Source organism: Bos indicus x Bos taurus, chromosome 1 (assembly GCF_003369695.1).
Source record: "Bos indicus x Bos taurus breed Angus x Brahman F1 hybrid chromosome 1, Bos_hybrid_MaternalHap_v2.0, whole genome shotgun sequence".
In the NCBI taxonomy this organism is placed as follows: domain Eukaryota; kingdom Metazoa; phylum Chordata; class Mammalia; order Artiodactyla; family Bovidae; genus Bos; species Bos indicus x Bos taurus.
In genome coordinates this window covers 59,177,701-59,192,632 of record NC_040076.1, presented here as the reverse complement: position 1 = coordinate 59,192,632, position 14,932 = coordinate 59,177,701, and the positions used below count along the sequence as shown (strand labels likewise).

Below are 14,932 nucleotides of genomic sequence, written 5' to 3'. Positions count from 1 at the left end.
CCAATTCTGGCAGCCAGAGCCAAAGTGGCTGTTTGATCTTTGGAGTGGCTCCTGCCACCGTGGCTGCCTCTGTTTGTTTTGCCCCGCCCTTTTGTCATTACTCCCACCTGGCCTTATAGAACAAAAAATGAGAAGTGGGAGGAGGTTGTGAGAGGACAGTGCAGGGACATGACTTTGCCAGATACAAAAAGCTGCTTAAGCAGTTCTTGTTCTAAAAGCTTGTATAAGATTTCTGCGACCTATTGGTGAATATATTTTACTTTATGTATCATTCAACAGTCTGCTAAAAACTGCTTTCCCTGATTCGGCTTTCTTGTTACTAAGATCTTAGATCCATCCTAGAACGCAGCCAGCCATTCAAATAAAAGGCAATATTGCTTCCCATCTTAGAAAGAGTCTTCCTTAATAAATATATGAATATGCTTAGAAATATTTACTTCGTCTTATGCCTTGATATTTTAAAATCAATTCCTCTAAAATACTTGAAAATCAGTTTTGGTGACTTGATTATATTGGTCACTTTTTTTACATTATATGAAATTTTGTTGAAAAGTTTTCATAGATTATGCAAGTTTATTCTAATATATTATTTGATAAAAGTGTAAACATGACTATGCTCATTTTATAGCATAAAAAAGCAAAAAGCTGAGATACTAAATAGGTTATTTAAGATGATTTAGGTGTTGATGTCCTTCTCTCCACTTGATACTGGTAGTATCATTTAGATACTCTGAGATATAGGGCTTTTGCAAATGCTCTATGAGATGTTCAAAATATTTTCTCCACATTATCGTGATAATATTTTTGTATGATAGATAAAGAGAAGGAAATTGACATGCGAGGGAATATTAAATGACTTGTAGCAAATCACATAGTGAGGTCATTGGAAAGCTGATAAGATCTTGGACTCCTTCCCTCTGTGAACTAGTCATGACAAGTTTTCTGACAAGAAATATTTTTCTCCTTCAGGGAATCCCAATTTTCACACTTGTGAAGGTTGAAGGCTTTCATTGAAAAAGTAATGCCTCAAGTGACAAGGACCTTTTGAGCAATTTAAAGTTTTAATCTCAACCTAACACAGCCAAATATATTGACTACCACTTAACAGTTTATGAATATTTCTAAAATTCTTGTTTCAACAGAATTCTAAATTTGAAACTGGAATTAAATCACCTTTCCCCTCTGTTATCACTTAGTAAAGCAGTTAGATATTAGGTATTTATGTGCATATATAAAAAAGAATACGTTTGGAAACCATAAAGTATATGGAATTTATTTGGGAAAATGATATACAAATATACAAAATAGTATCAGTTTTGAGATGTTTCTATAATAATGTCTCAGTTCATTTCAGTTGCTCAGACATGTCTGACTCTTTGTGACCCCATGGACTGCATCATGCCAGACCTCCCTGTCCATCACCAACTCCCAGAGTTTAGTCAGACTCATGTCCATTGAGTTGGTGATGCCATCCAACCATCTCCTCCTCTGTCATTCCCCTTCTCCTCCTGCCTTCAATCTTTCCCAGATAATAATGTCTGCTTGTCATCATTTTTAACCAGAAGATTGATTTTCCCTAAGTAAGGCTGGAGAATTAGGCAGTAGAGATCCAATGTGGCCAGAATTTTACTAAATTGTTGTTATCAAACCTATTATCCAGGAAAGAGTACATGAAGTAGTCATCTTCCATGCTTCTGTGTGTGTGTGAGAGAGAGAGAGAGAGTTAGTTGCTCAGTCGTGTCTGTTTGCAACCACATGGACTGTAACCCACCAGGCTCCTATGTCAGGGATTCTCCAGCCAACAATACTGGAGTGGGTTGCCATGTCCTCCTCCAGGGGATTTTCCTGACCCAGGGATGGAACCCTGGTCTCCTGCATTGCAGATGGATTCATTCCCATCTGAGCCACCAGGGAAGCCCCTTCTGTGCTTCTACGTTCTACCAATTAGGAGTTCCAGCTGAGAAATAAACAGATTCCAGAAAGCTCTGACTCAGGATAGCTCACTCAGGCTAGTGTGGCTCAGAAAGCTCCTATACTTAATTGATCTGCTGATTTCCCCATCTGATGATCTCAGCTAGAGGCCATCGAATAAGAATCAATAATAGAAGATCTAGGCAATCGCTTATCCCAAAGGAATCCTCAAAGGAGAAATGTTACTTACCCATTCAAGTAAATGAGAAGAGCCTTCTTGAAGCCCCTCCAATGACCCCTTCTGTGAAATAATACCCCGTTTCACCTACGACCAGCTTCATCACCATCAGTAAATGTGTGTTCCGTTAATATTTACTCTACACTTTAGCTCACTAAAGCTATACAATACTGGAGATGGTTGGACTAAATCAAGGTCAAGTGAGAAGAAAGTATGTGGAAAGGGCATCAGGGTGCCTGGAGTTGGAGAATGCTGGTAGTTAACTGTAGTTAGTAAACAGTGGCATTGGGTTAGTCAGAGGACAGCTTATGACTGTGCTAAGTTCTGTACTCTCCCCAGTGAGTCCCAAATAAGTTTTTACATCTCCATGAAATAAAAATGTAGCATTGTATTAATCACTTGGAAAATTAAGTTTTTTTTGTTCTATAATTACCTGGTAAATTCTTGTGTTATCTATCTCTATTTTGTGGGTCAGCTTTTCTCTGGCAGCTCAGCTGGTAAAGAATCCATCTTCAATGCAGAAGACCTGGGTTTGATCCCTAGGTTGGGAAGATCCCCTGGAGAAGGGAACAGCTGCCCACTTCAGTATTCTGGCCTGGAGAATTCCATGGACTGTATGGTCCATGGGGTCACAAAGAGTCAGACACAACTGAGAGACTTTCACTTCACTTTTTTGTTTTCTTAAGCACCACCATTTCAGCTATATTATTAACATTCTCAAAGGGATTTCCACCAGACTACCAAGTCCACTTTGCTTTAGCTAAGTCTTATTTACATGTATTGTCTAAGGCAGACTTAGATATTACATGTGTCATTTGATTCCAAAACAGTAAACTTTAGTTGTATGTGATAAGCTGTAGCTCTGAACACTTCAAATACCACATTGTACACCTATTCGGGGCTTTTTATTTCTATGTTTTTTAATCCTAGGTACGTTATCTCCTTTAATTTTCACAACAAACCATTTTAGAGATAAGAGATTTGAGCCTCAAAGAACCTAATTAATTTGATAGATGGCATATACCTAGTAAGTGGCCGAGCTAGGATTCAAACCTAAGCCTTTCTGACTCAAAGTCTTCCTCTCACTTTTTAGACCATTATCTCATTCTTCTTGTAAAGGTGTAAAAGATTTTGAATTACCTTCTGAGATTCTGAGAAGTTCTAATAAGGGAGAAGGGAGCTGTCATAGCATGTGATGTAATGCTAGTTTCCATCATCTAAAACATGCCAACTCAAGCTAGCTGTCAGTTTGTCTCCCAGTGCTAGCCTATTGGTACAATAAATTATTATTTTCCAGTCTTATTTTGAGACATGTCTCTCATTAAATATAGGGGTTTAGCTTAATTCTCAAACTAACCTCAAAACTATCATAATTTTTCTAAATTAAAAGTAATGATATACATATTATATGTGACCAAGTAACTATCAAGTACTGAAACTGATGGTGCGTGGGTATTAGTGGCAGTGGTCTCATTATTTAGAATGAATCCACATAATGCATATCCAGATTCACCACTTGTGAGTTTCATAACCTATTAAATGGAGATGGTAATAGTACCTACTTCATTATATTGTGAGGATTAAATGAGATAATATATGTAAAGTCCTTAGATCAGTTCCTAGCATATAGTAAGCACTCAATAAATGGTAAACTTATTATATTTAATTATTGCAGAAATAAAAATCAAACAATAACTGGTAAGCACTTGGTAGATATCAGGATTTCCATACATATGTACTGAATAAATTAATAAATTACATCAGTTCTCCAAATTGGCTAGCTGTTAATGATTTATGGTAAATACGATATGCTGGTGGCTGTCTCACTATTGAGTTTAGTATAAAACAAAGTGTTTAATGTCATTAAGAACTCTATGCAATTTTCAGGAGCATGTCCTAGCTCTGAAAGAGCTTTTTCGGTATTGGGGTATCATTTCTTTTCTTCAACATCTTCTGCCTTAGTACTGTATAGCATAAACTCTCTGGTTAGAGTTATAGGTGTGACCACTAAATGGAAATAGGTTTTCCCCCTCCTTTATTAGCCATACAGATATTATTTCTCTTATGGTGCAATGAAAACAGAAATTGTATGTAAGTTTGTACATAGTAAAAGTAGAGAAGTGGCTAGAAAAAACAGAGTCAGTATATGCTGGGAATGCTTCCTATCTGCGTAAGACAACTGAAATACACTGAAAGTAAGAATGACATACACAGTCACTATTTGTACCAGTTATGGAGGCACTCGGAGAAGGCAATGGCACCCTACTCCAGTACTCTTGCCTGGAAAATCTCATGGACAGAGGAGCCTGGTAGGCTGCAGTCCATGGGGTCACTAAGAGTCGGACACGACTGAGCTACTTCACTTTCACTTTTCACTTTCATGCATCAGAGAAGGAAATGGCAACCCACTCCAGTGTTCTTGCCTGGAGAATCCCAGGGACGGGGGAGCCTGGTGGGCTGCCGTCTATGGGGTCGTACAGAGTCGGACATGACTGAAGCGACTTAGCAGCAGCAGCATGGAGGCACTGCTTACTTTTCTGATGATGTCAAGATATTACAATATAGGGAATCTTTTTTCTTAAGAAATTGATTTTAAAATCCTGAAATGTTTTATGATTATGTACCTGACTTTATCATGCTTTGAATATCATAGTTTATAAATAACTGGTAATCTAATTCTAATGAAAGTTTTAGAAAGGGTTCAAAGGTTTGCTCTGCTTCAAATATTCCTTTACCAATGATATTACTCCTCTACCTTTCGAAACAGTCTATGGATCATTTCTAGAAGCCCTGCCTCATACATTTATACATATTTATGTCATTCCTTCTGCTATATTGTATTGTAGTTTTATGTTTAGATTTTCCCTTTTTGAGTCTGGTGGCTAAATTGTGAGCTTCTTGAAGACAAAAACTGTGTTTTATTTATCTCTCAAAACATAGTATTATTCAGTTCCTAGAATTGAGTAGGGTGCTCAATAAATATATATCCAATAAATTGATGAACTTTCAGTCACACACATACACACATATATTAGATCAGGGCATGAGTAGAATGTCCTATATCTTTGCATATTCTTCAAGTGCTTATGAACCTTTTAACATTCCTTATAAACAGATTGATATATCTCTGAATGTTCTGGTCACTTTGAGGGAAATTTTCTAATCTTTGAAAAAATTCTTTTTTTTTTACCTTTTCTTATTCTTTGTTTTTACTTTGAGCATCATTTTTGTCATGGACACAAGTGTGCTGTCAAGTATTGATTGTTTGACTGGACCATACAGTATTTTGAATCCTTAGTTTCATTCACACATTGCCTGTTTGGTAGCTTTGGTCAAGCACGTTATCTGTATGTTACATAATAAATCCATGGATTGTTTCATTTAACTAGAAAAATAAAAATCTTACTTTCAAAAAAGTTCTCAGCATTTAATACAGTGCTTGGCATATTGTTAGGACTCAATAAATGTTTGTGGAATGCATGAATAAGTCAGCCATTATTGTTAACTGTTTTGAGGTATGAGATTAAGAAAAAAAAGACTAAATGAAATGCCCAGTATCAGGCAGCCGGGGGGACAGCAAATCTGACATTCAATAATTCTTACCTCTGTGTTTTTAGACTGTTACACAAGCTCACTGAGAAGTGCTGTATATGTCTGATTTCTCAACTTCACCCTGCAGTAAACTTTTGCAATCTGGAGGCTAGAGACCTCTTTTGTAAATGTTGTCTGCCCGATGACTGTGTTGGCACTGAGAGGGCCTTAGCAGATAAAGTGGAGGAACATATGGCTCCCATCTGAATACAAATTGGTGGACATAACGTGGTAATTCAGCGGAGATGTCCTCTATATTGTAAACCGAAAGAGTATGATTAGAGGTGTTTATAAACGGCGTCTGAATTCCCCACACACACACACCCTCCCCACCTCTTTCCACTGTAGTTTTATCGGCCTGAATCATAGCCATCTAGCGTCCCAGGCTCACTGCGTTATTTGTTAAAATGGCCAGCGTGAGGAATTATTAATTAAAGCTAACAAATCACCCTGACGAGCTGTGCCCTGGCATGGCTGAAGGTTGATTGGCGAAAGTGTTCTCCTCTAGAGAAAAGACTTTTTGTGCTTGTGACGCAGTCAGGGACGGATTATTGAATATGCAAGTTAGAAGAAAAATCACAGGACAAGCAAATTGAGTATTTACTGGCAAATAATTGCTCTCTTAAGCTGTGGCTCTCTTCCTAAATTCTTAACATTCCCGAGGGTTAGAAAGAAACACAGAAAAATGCATCGGTACAGAGTACATTTCAAAAAAATTACCTAGACTGATGTTTCAGACTTGTGCAGGTAAGTGCGATTATGTGTGCGTGGAAAGTGAAACAACAAGGGGAAGCAAGGGGAAAATGGGGGAAATGTGTAATCTGGTGGGTTTTTAAAAATCAATTTGTTGTTTATTGAAATACTGCTCGGCGTATTTCTGCATTGACTGAGAGTTTAGTTTCAGTGTTGGATTTATTGTGAAAGTTAGAGAAATAAGAAGGAGGGAGGTTTCTCAGAGTTACTTTGTGCCTTTATCAGCAGAAGAGTATGTTAATGCTTTGCCCCAATAATAGTTTTAAACTTTGCTCAGATATTTGTGGATATTTGTATAAAACTATCACTTGATTTAAGACTCTTCAGTTATTCTCAATATTATTCATTATGATCTGTCTTAAGAGCATCCCAAACATGTTTGGGTACAACTATTGCTTTTACTTTTCAAAGTAAACTCTGTTTTACATTAGCACCAAGCTAGTCCTTGTTCAGAATTTCTAAAAGGACATTACAGTTCCGGAATAGTTACTTAAACTTCAGGCTTCTGTAATAACCAGAGTGTCCTTATTGTCAACTGTGTGGTCTTTTTATCTGAAGTGTTAATCAGACTACTGAGTTTCGTGGACATTTTAAGATAAGTGAGACTAGGTTAGAGACTTTTTCAAAAGACATTTAAATACATAAAAGCATGAGTGTGGAAATGAAGGCTCGTTTTATGTATAAAATACTGACATTAAGAAACAGAGATGTATTGCTAATACAGCTGGGTTAAGTGAACAATATTATCAAAACACATATATCCACTGAATTTCATATTCTGTGAAAACCTGGAATATGTGCTTTCATCGACAACAAACTGTTTTTGAAATGAGAGTAACTGGCTGGCGAAATAGCATTTGAGAATTGTAATAACTATGAATAACATGGATTTAAAACAAAGGCATAAACATAATTTAAACTAAATTAAGTAATTAATAATTGCAAAGTGCTTTAACAATAAAACATCTTCAAGACAGTAAGAATAATAGTAATAATAGTAATAAAAGTGGAAAGTCTGGTAATCACTCAAAAATTAAATCAGATAACTAACATAAGTTTTTAGATAATCAGAATTTTAAAATGTAAATATTTAACTTATTTTACCTTCTAATCTATTCCTGAACCATGCAATATTGTATTGGCTACAATTTTTCCTTACTATATCTATTTTATTAGAAAATGACTTCTCTTAATATGTAGAATAGAGCTCAGAAGAAAGTTTAGAAAGTGTATTTTTTAAAGGTTTAATTCCCACTGGATAACATTCTATCCTCAAATTTCAAGAGGCAGCCCCCTTAAAGTTTCTTGTGACTATATGAGGGCACAGTTTGGTCCATTATTTTCAAATAGCAAAGGGCACATTTAAAGCATATGTTCAGAGACTAAACCATCTGCCTGCTTTATTATGAATACCACAGAATTATGAGGACTTGGAAAGGCTCCGAAACTGAACCAGAGTTCTGTACAAGATTTAAAAAAAAAATACAGCACTTTTGTTTTAAAAAGTGCTTTGTAACCACTTACTTTTGCTAAGTATTTCATTAGTTCTTCTGTGAGAGAATTGTATCATTACACCATTTTGATGTATGGGGAGTCAATGGCAAAATGTAGTTGAGTGACATGAACCTATGGCAAGTTAATGGTGATATTTTTGCTCTGATTTAACTCCCTCCATTTAAATGCCTCTTAGAGTTTTGGATTGACTTATCAATAGTGAAACTCACAGTGAACTGAGGAAACATAAAATGGTGACCGCTAGAATAAAAATGAAATCCAGCTGCTAGCTTCTGGACTGTCTACAAATGAGTTGCAAGAGACAAGTAGAGGTCAGACTAAAGAGCATATCTGTAATCCAACTGTGATGTATTCCAAGTATCAGTCAACTGTTGGTGCCCATGATGGTAGGGGGGGATTAAAAAAAACAAGGGCAACTTGGCATTATTCCTGCATGGTGCTATATTCTTTTGATATCTGAAAGGATATGAGATCCAGAAATTAATATAACAAAAATCATATTTGTGTCTCAACACAATAATAGTTCAGCCCAAAGTGGTTAGATAAGGACAAATTAAGATGAGTGTCACTGTTAAGATGTCCAGTGCCCAATTAGAGTTCTTCTAACTTACCTGAGTTGTTACTAGGATCAGTCTGAGACTAGCTGGATCATTATCAGAAGAAATACAGAAAATAGACTAAACCCATTTTGAATAGAGGCTTTCATTGTTGAAATGACTTATCACTGTTTGTTGCTTAATGAAAATTATTTAAGAAAGTAACACTGGAGGCAGAGGACTAAAGAGTTTCATTGAAGATTTTAAGATATATACATATATATGTATGGAAGAGTCATATAAGTAAATAATTATTCATATATATTTCTGTGCATCCATTTATAATTTTAAAAATAAAAAATATAAATTACACACCTTGTTAGGCTGATTAAACCTAGGAATTGGTTGTTTCTTGTTGTTTTTTTTTTAATACAATCAGTCTAAAAGACTGAACACACAGATTTTAACACAGCTATAGTTGGCTTTCAAAACTGAAGGATGTCAAAATTAATGATCTGGTGCCAAAAATACCTATGTTCAAATTCACATGGATATTCTCATAGTAGTAATTTTAATTTTATGCCTCTCTATATTGCAGTCCTACAAATAATCAAATGAATTTATTAGCCCAAAGACTATAAAATATTTCCATTATTTCAAAAGGCTAGTTTTTATTTTATATTTTAGGTGAGTTTTATATATATATGGGCTTCCCTGATAGCTCAGTTAGTAAAGAATCTGCCTACAATGGAGGAGACCCCGGTTTGATTCCTGGGTTGGGAAGATCCCGTGGAGAAGGTAATGGCTACTCACCCCAGTATTCTGGTCTGGAGAATTCCATGGACAGAGGAGCCTGGCAGGCTGCAGTCCATAGGGTCACAAAGAGTTGGACACAACTGATCAACTTTCACACACACACATATATATAAACACGCACAGAGACACATATACTCTTTGTTTTGTTTTTCTCATATATTTCTACCATTCAGTTCCAAAAAGGGAATTCAAATGACTGAGAAAGGAAAAGATGCAAGTAATACAGTGAAATACATGAAGTAAAAGTAGATAAGAAAGGCAAAAACAAGAAAAGAAACAATAAACAAGGGCAAAGATATAGAGTCAAGAGTGAAGTTGGTACACAAACTACATTCGATGAAGTGCTATACATTTTCCTTTAAATTTGCATGCAGTCAAGTCAAAGAGAAAACCATGGCAAGTTATGCAATTTATAACACTCATAAGAATAATTTAAAAATCTCCATCATTCATTACTAAGGTTCTTGGAGAATGACAGACTCTGAATATTTAGAGAACTCAGTCCTAATGGAGCTTCCACTGAAAATAATTATAGGCTACAGAGACCTAGAGGTCAGGACAGAATCAGCAGTTACACTTTTGTGAGGCACGTGTAGAGGAATAGACTATAGTAATCTCTTTTCAATCCCAGGCGAGAAGTTTCTTGGGAGGAGGAAGGGGAAGCTCCAATTAGTGCAGTTATGTTGGCAAGACCAAGGTTTTATGGAAAATAGGGATTTCAGGAGAAATTTTAATAATTATCTCATATAAATATATGTATACATATATAGTTTAACAAAAAATCAAAAATTTAGAAGGCATCCACTTTTATAATAGCCATTAAAACACATTTTATCAAATAAACCTCTTGAATCAACTCTGCTTCCCTAAATTGTTATTGAAATGTTGCTGTACTCCTGCCATTTTTTTCCTACTTTTACTTGAAGCACACTGTCAGTCTTTGTGAAGTTTTAAAAAGAACCTTTTCTGGCTTAAATTGAATGTTTCTTGCCTTTGCGTCCTTCCTTGGTTCATTTTCAAAAGTCTTAGCAAACTACCTGGTCTTTTCATGGCAATTTTGATGGTTAAGTCACATTGAATAGGTCTGTCTTTTCTCCATATTGAAAAAGTAAAGCATAAAGTTTTTTTTTTTTTTTTTCCACAATTCCTCTGTAGCACAATCCATAGTATGTAGTCCAAGGACCACCTGTATCAGAATTACCTAGGATGTTTGTCAAAATGAAGATCCCTGGACCCTATTCCTGAATTTCTGAATTAGAAGCTCTGAGATTAGAGTCTGAGGATCTGCAATTTAGGAAGTTACCCAGGTTAGTTACATACACTAAAGTTGGAAAACCACTCTTACAAGATTGTGACTTTAAAATTTCTAGTATATGAGTATAAAATGGTAGAATTTCCACTCTATAGTTGATGAGAGCTAATTATGTATAACACAGGCCAAAACACTAAGGCATATTAGGTGATGATGGATGGCCTTTTCGTGAGACTGGGAAGATCAAGCTTAGAAAAACATTCTGAATTTGTTTGAACCCTTCAAGTCATATCTCACCATTACAGGAAGATGTTCTTAAAATTTTTAGCTGTCATTTACTGAAAGCTACTATGTGCTAAGTCATGTGTTGCATCTGGGTAGTAGAGATACAAAGATGAAAAAGAACAACTCCATCCATTGTCTGAAAAAATGCATATTCTAGGATAATTTATTACTACTAAGATATTATCTTCTCTGTGCTAGGATAAGTATGAATTGCACATAATATTCTCTTGAGTAAAACTGAAGATTCCCATTGTATTATATCAGTATGAATTTATACTTGATAGAAATTTTATATAATAAACCCTGGTACAACTTGGAAGCTGCAAAATGCAAGAAACCATTGTCGGTTCCTCCTTCTTCCCCTCAGCAATAGACTGCATCCCCCAGTACTGAAATGGGAGGTGTCGTGGGGACCTACTAATTCCATCTTTGTCCTCTATCAGTGATTTGATACTGGGATTCCTTTTGAGAGGAGGAAAGGGATATGTAAGTAAATGCATCTGACGTTATGAAGACTTGTATGTCCTTTTCTACTGCCTCATCTAAGGCCTCAGCTGACCTGTAGGAAATGCTGGAGCCTAGCCTCCCTTGTTGGCAGGTAGGGCAAAATATGGAGGAACTTGAGTGATCCTGCCTAGTACCCTGCTCCAAAGTGTCATTAGTACCAGGAATTGGTATCAACAGGCTAAAAGAGACATTTTATGCATAAAGGAATCTGGTAGCTGGTCTGAGGAACAGGATAGAACTTGCAGTTTCATTGATGATTCATGTTTTCCTGGAAAAGTACTGGAGACACTCTCCCCTCTTATTATTTCCAGAACAATATGAGAAATATTGTGAGACCTTCCATATCTTTTTTCTTTTCCTTCCCTTTTCTTCAACATATATTTGCTATGTATTTAGTGCCATGCTTTCTTTTAGGAACTTTAGGGATAGAATGATGAATAAAGTTTCTACTTTTCGGAAATCTATATTAGGGTATATAATGTATTAGGGTTAGAAGGGGAATAAAATTACTAAATGTAAAATGTAGAGTAATGCAAGTATAATATGATTCATTTTAAGAACATTGCTTGCTGCACCCTCCATGACATATATATATATATATATATATATATATATATATATATATACATGTATCTGTGTGTGTGCATGTGTGTATAAATACCTATTTCTTGATGCATTTATAGACTTCACTGGAGAACAGACTAGTCAATCCAGGACTCTGCTTATTGTGGGAAGCTTTTTTTCATAGGGACCTGCACAAAATGTAAGGGGAAAAACAAGCACACTACAAGGATCAATATGTGTGCACGGTCAAATGCAAGACCGTTCTTTTCCATCTTTTTGCTTACTTGTGTGTATGTTTCCTGGGTTTTGTTTTTGTTGTTTAAGATCTAAATGCTAGGCACTTCAGACACCCTGGGGTCTAAGAGTTAGGGTCAATCTTCAAATAAACAAAGTAAAGATGACAAACGACTAATAATAGTATGTGCCTTGATAAGGGTCTATGAGGGATGCAGTACTGTCCTAGAAGAGATCAGAGCATAGGCAACAGGAAAGGTTTCCCAGAGGGATTCAGGTTTTAACTTAGACTAACAATGCAACAGTAAAACAAAACAAAAATATTTTTTAAAGTAAACTAATTTTCACCTGATCACAAAGGTATGACCCCAGTGTGTCACCTAATATGTATCCATGATGAAAATATTCTAGACAATAAGACAACCTATATTTTTTTTTAAAAAAGGGAGTATTGGAAATCATTGGTTAACTCAGCACTTGAGAGAAACCATTGTTAACGTTCATATGAAACTTTTTGAATGCGTATTATGTTCCAGAGTTATGCCAGCCAGCCACGGTCTTCTCAGAAGGGAACATTTTAATTAGCAGGCAATATGAATAGAAGCAACTCAAACTTTAACTCCTGTTGGCTGTCTTCATATTTGGTATTACAAACCAGCTGGGTCCCACCTGGAGTTAGCATAGCTTGGAGAGCATATATGAGTGTTCTCCGGAACAAACATGGCACCTGCTGCCGCCCTCACCTAGAGAGGTGTGAAAGTCAGGTTCGTTGACTGCTTCTTCTCAGCCTGTGTGACCTTGGGCGAGTTATTTGGCCTCTCTGTGTCTTGGTGTCCTTCTCTGTCAAATTGGATTACTAACAGTATATACCTCACAAGATACTTTGAGAAATGAATAAGATAATGCATATAAAGTGCGAATCACAGCTCTTGGCACCTAGTGTAGTATTCAGTAAGTGCTGTCATTAATATGATGCTGACTACTATTACTATTACAGTTATTTTCATTGCCAAGGAAACTTGCTGAAAACAGATTTTGTCCAGTGCATCTGCATTGTCACTACTGACAAAACAACTCAAAACACACTTCTTACTGAGGGTGGGACAGAGATATCATCTTTGCCACACACATTAAGAATCTGAATATATAGCTGAAATTATAATATAATTCAGGAGATAAAATGACATTATGCAGACTAATTTTCTGTTTCTAGATAGAAATGATGTTTAAATCTGCCTTAAATGCCCTTCCTGTTACAGGTTTTGTTTCAACAATCTGTGGCTAACTAGGTTTGTTTAATTAAAGAAACTTTAAATCCAAAGCCCTAATGTTTTTCACATAGTACTGTATTTTTTATACCATCAGTGACTGAAAAAGATTAGAAACATAATTTGACCTAATGAGGCATCTTCAGGAAGGAGAGACTTCTACATTGTCAAGATCTGTATTTTAACATGATAGTGAACAAAAATATCTAGCCTAGCAGTGCCACATGTTAGGTGCTTAAATACATATTTTGAATTGACTTACAATTTGCAAGAAAAAGCACATGAACATCAGTGTAGATGTTCTATAGAAGTGAAAATGATTTTAAGAGAAAGATTGCACAGTAGAAAAACAATATATTAGAAAAATTCATTTGTGTGGAATCTTGACAACATATTATGTTAACTTTATAAAATAGTAGGCTTGCCTCAGTATGAAAGGCAGAAATGTACAGTGAAAAGAATGTAGACTTTGTAGTTGCACAGCCATGTATTCGGTTATTCCCTCCACTATTTGCATATTATATAATCATGGATACATTATTTCTTGTGGCTAAGTCCTTAAACAGAAAATGGGGCAATAATGGCCTCATTGCATGGTAAGTTTATGTAGTGCCTAGAAGAGTTCTTCGAGCATGATAGATAAATTATATCTATTGACAATGGCAATAACAATAAGATAGAAAAACCCTGTGTACAATAAATATAAGCCTATTATGTGTAGAATATATATATATAATTCATATGAATTGGTATATACATTCCAATATAATAAATACTAATACCTGAAATTGCCTTGCTTAATATTTGACATACCATCAAAGTGCTACATGTAAATTTTACCTATTTAAATGCTATTATGAAAAGTTCTGCCGTATTTATTTTAGTTAAATGAAGATAAAATTAAAAAATCTAAAACCAACTCTATCTTTTGAAGAATGACAATAAAAGCAAAAGCCACCAAAAGATCTGTTACTAACAGTCAAATAATTTGAACTTAATGCAAATAAAGAGCAGGGAAAATACTCCATTTCAAATGATAGAAAAAGTGAATTAACTTGAGAGACTCTTAGGTGACCCCTAATCTGGATAGTATTAATTGGAAGCATTTTAAAGATCATAGGGCTATTATTTCTAGTTTCTGTGGTAGCTACATATGGAAAATGGCTGCAGATATTCACAATACAAAAATAGTTCATTGCTAAATTCGAAATTCTGTTAATGTCACAAACAGTGGGATGTGAAACACAAATGAATTGTGCTGACAGTTGAGTCCCAAGCTGCCTATTTTTTTTTCCCTCAGAGCTGCCCATATTTGGCTTTATATTTTCTCCAGTCCTAATTTAACCCATCAATATTTGTATTTTCTGAAGCTAGCACCACCTTGGAGCAGACCACTTTTAAGGATTTTATTCCTAAATGCGTCTGGTTCCTAGGAATTTTGCTCTTACTGCTTTTCTTCCTA

General features: G+C 35.6%; 1 protein-coding gene across 9 annotated transcripts in view; it reads left to right on the top strand.

The window, feature by feature from the left end:
* Positions 1–14,932, top strand: part of ZBTB20 (zinc finger and BTB domain containing 20) — an 819,533-nt gene that overhangs the window by 339,489 nt on the left and 465,112 nt on the right. For 4 of the 9 annotated variants that reach the window (XM_027525286.1, XM_027524875.1, XM_027525218.1 and 1 more), the window contains exon 1: positions 4,797–6,487. The exons of the other annotated variants lie outside the window; for them this stretch is intronic. The gene's annotated coding sequence lies outside the window, so the exon portion shown is untranslated. Of the gene's footprint in view, positions 1–4,796; positions 6,488–14,932 lie in introns of those variants that run through there. 9 annotated transcript variants of the gene reach the window in all.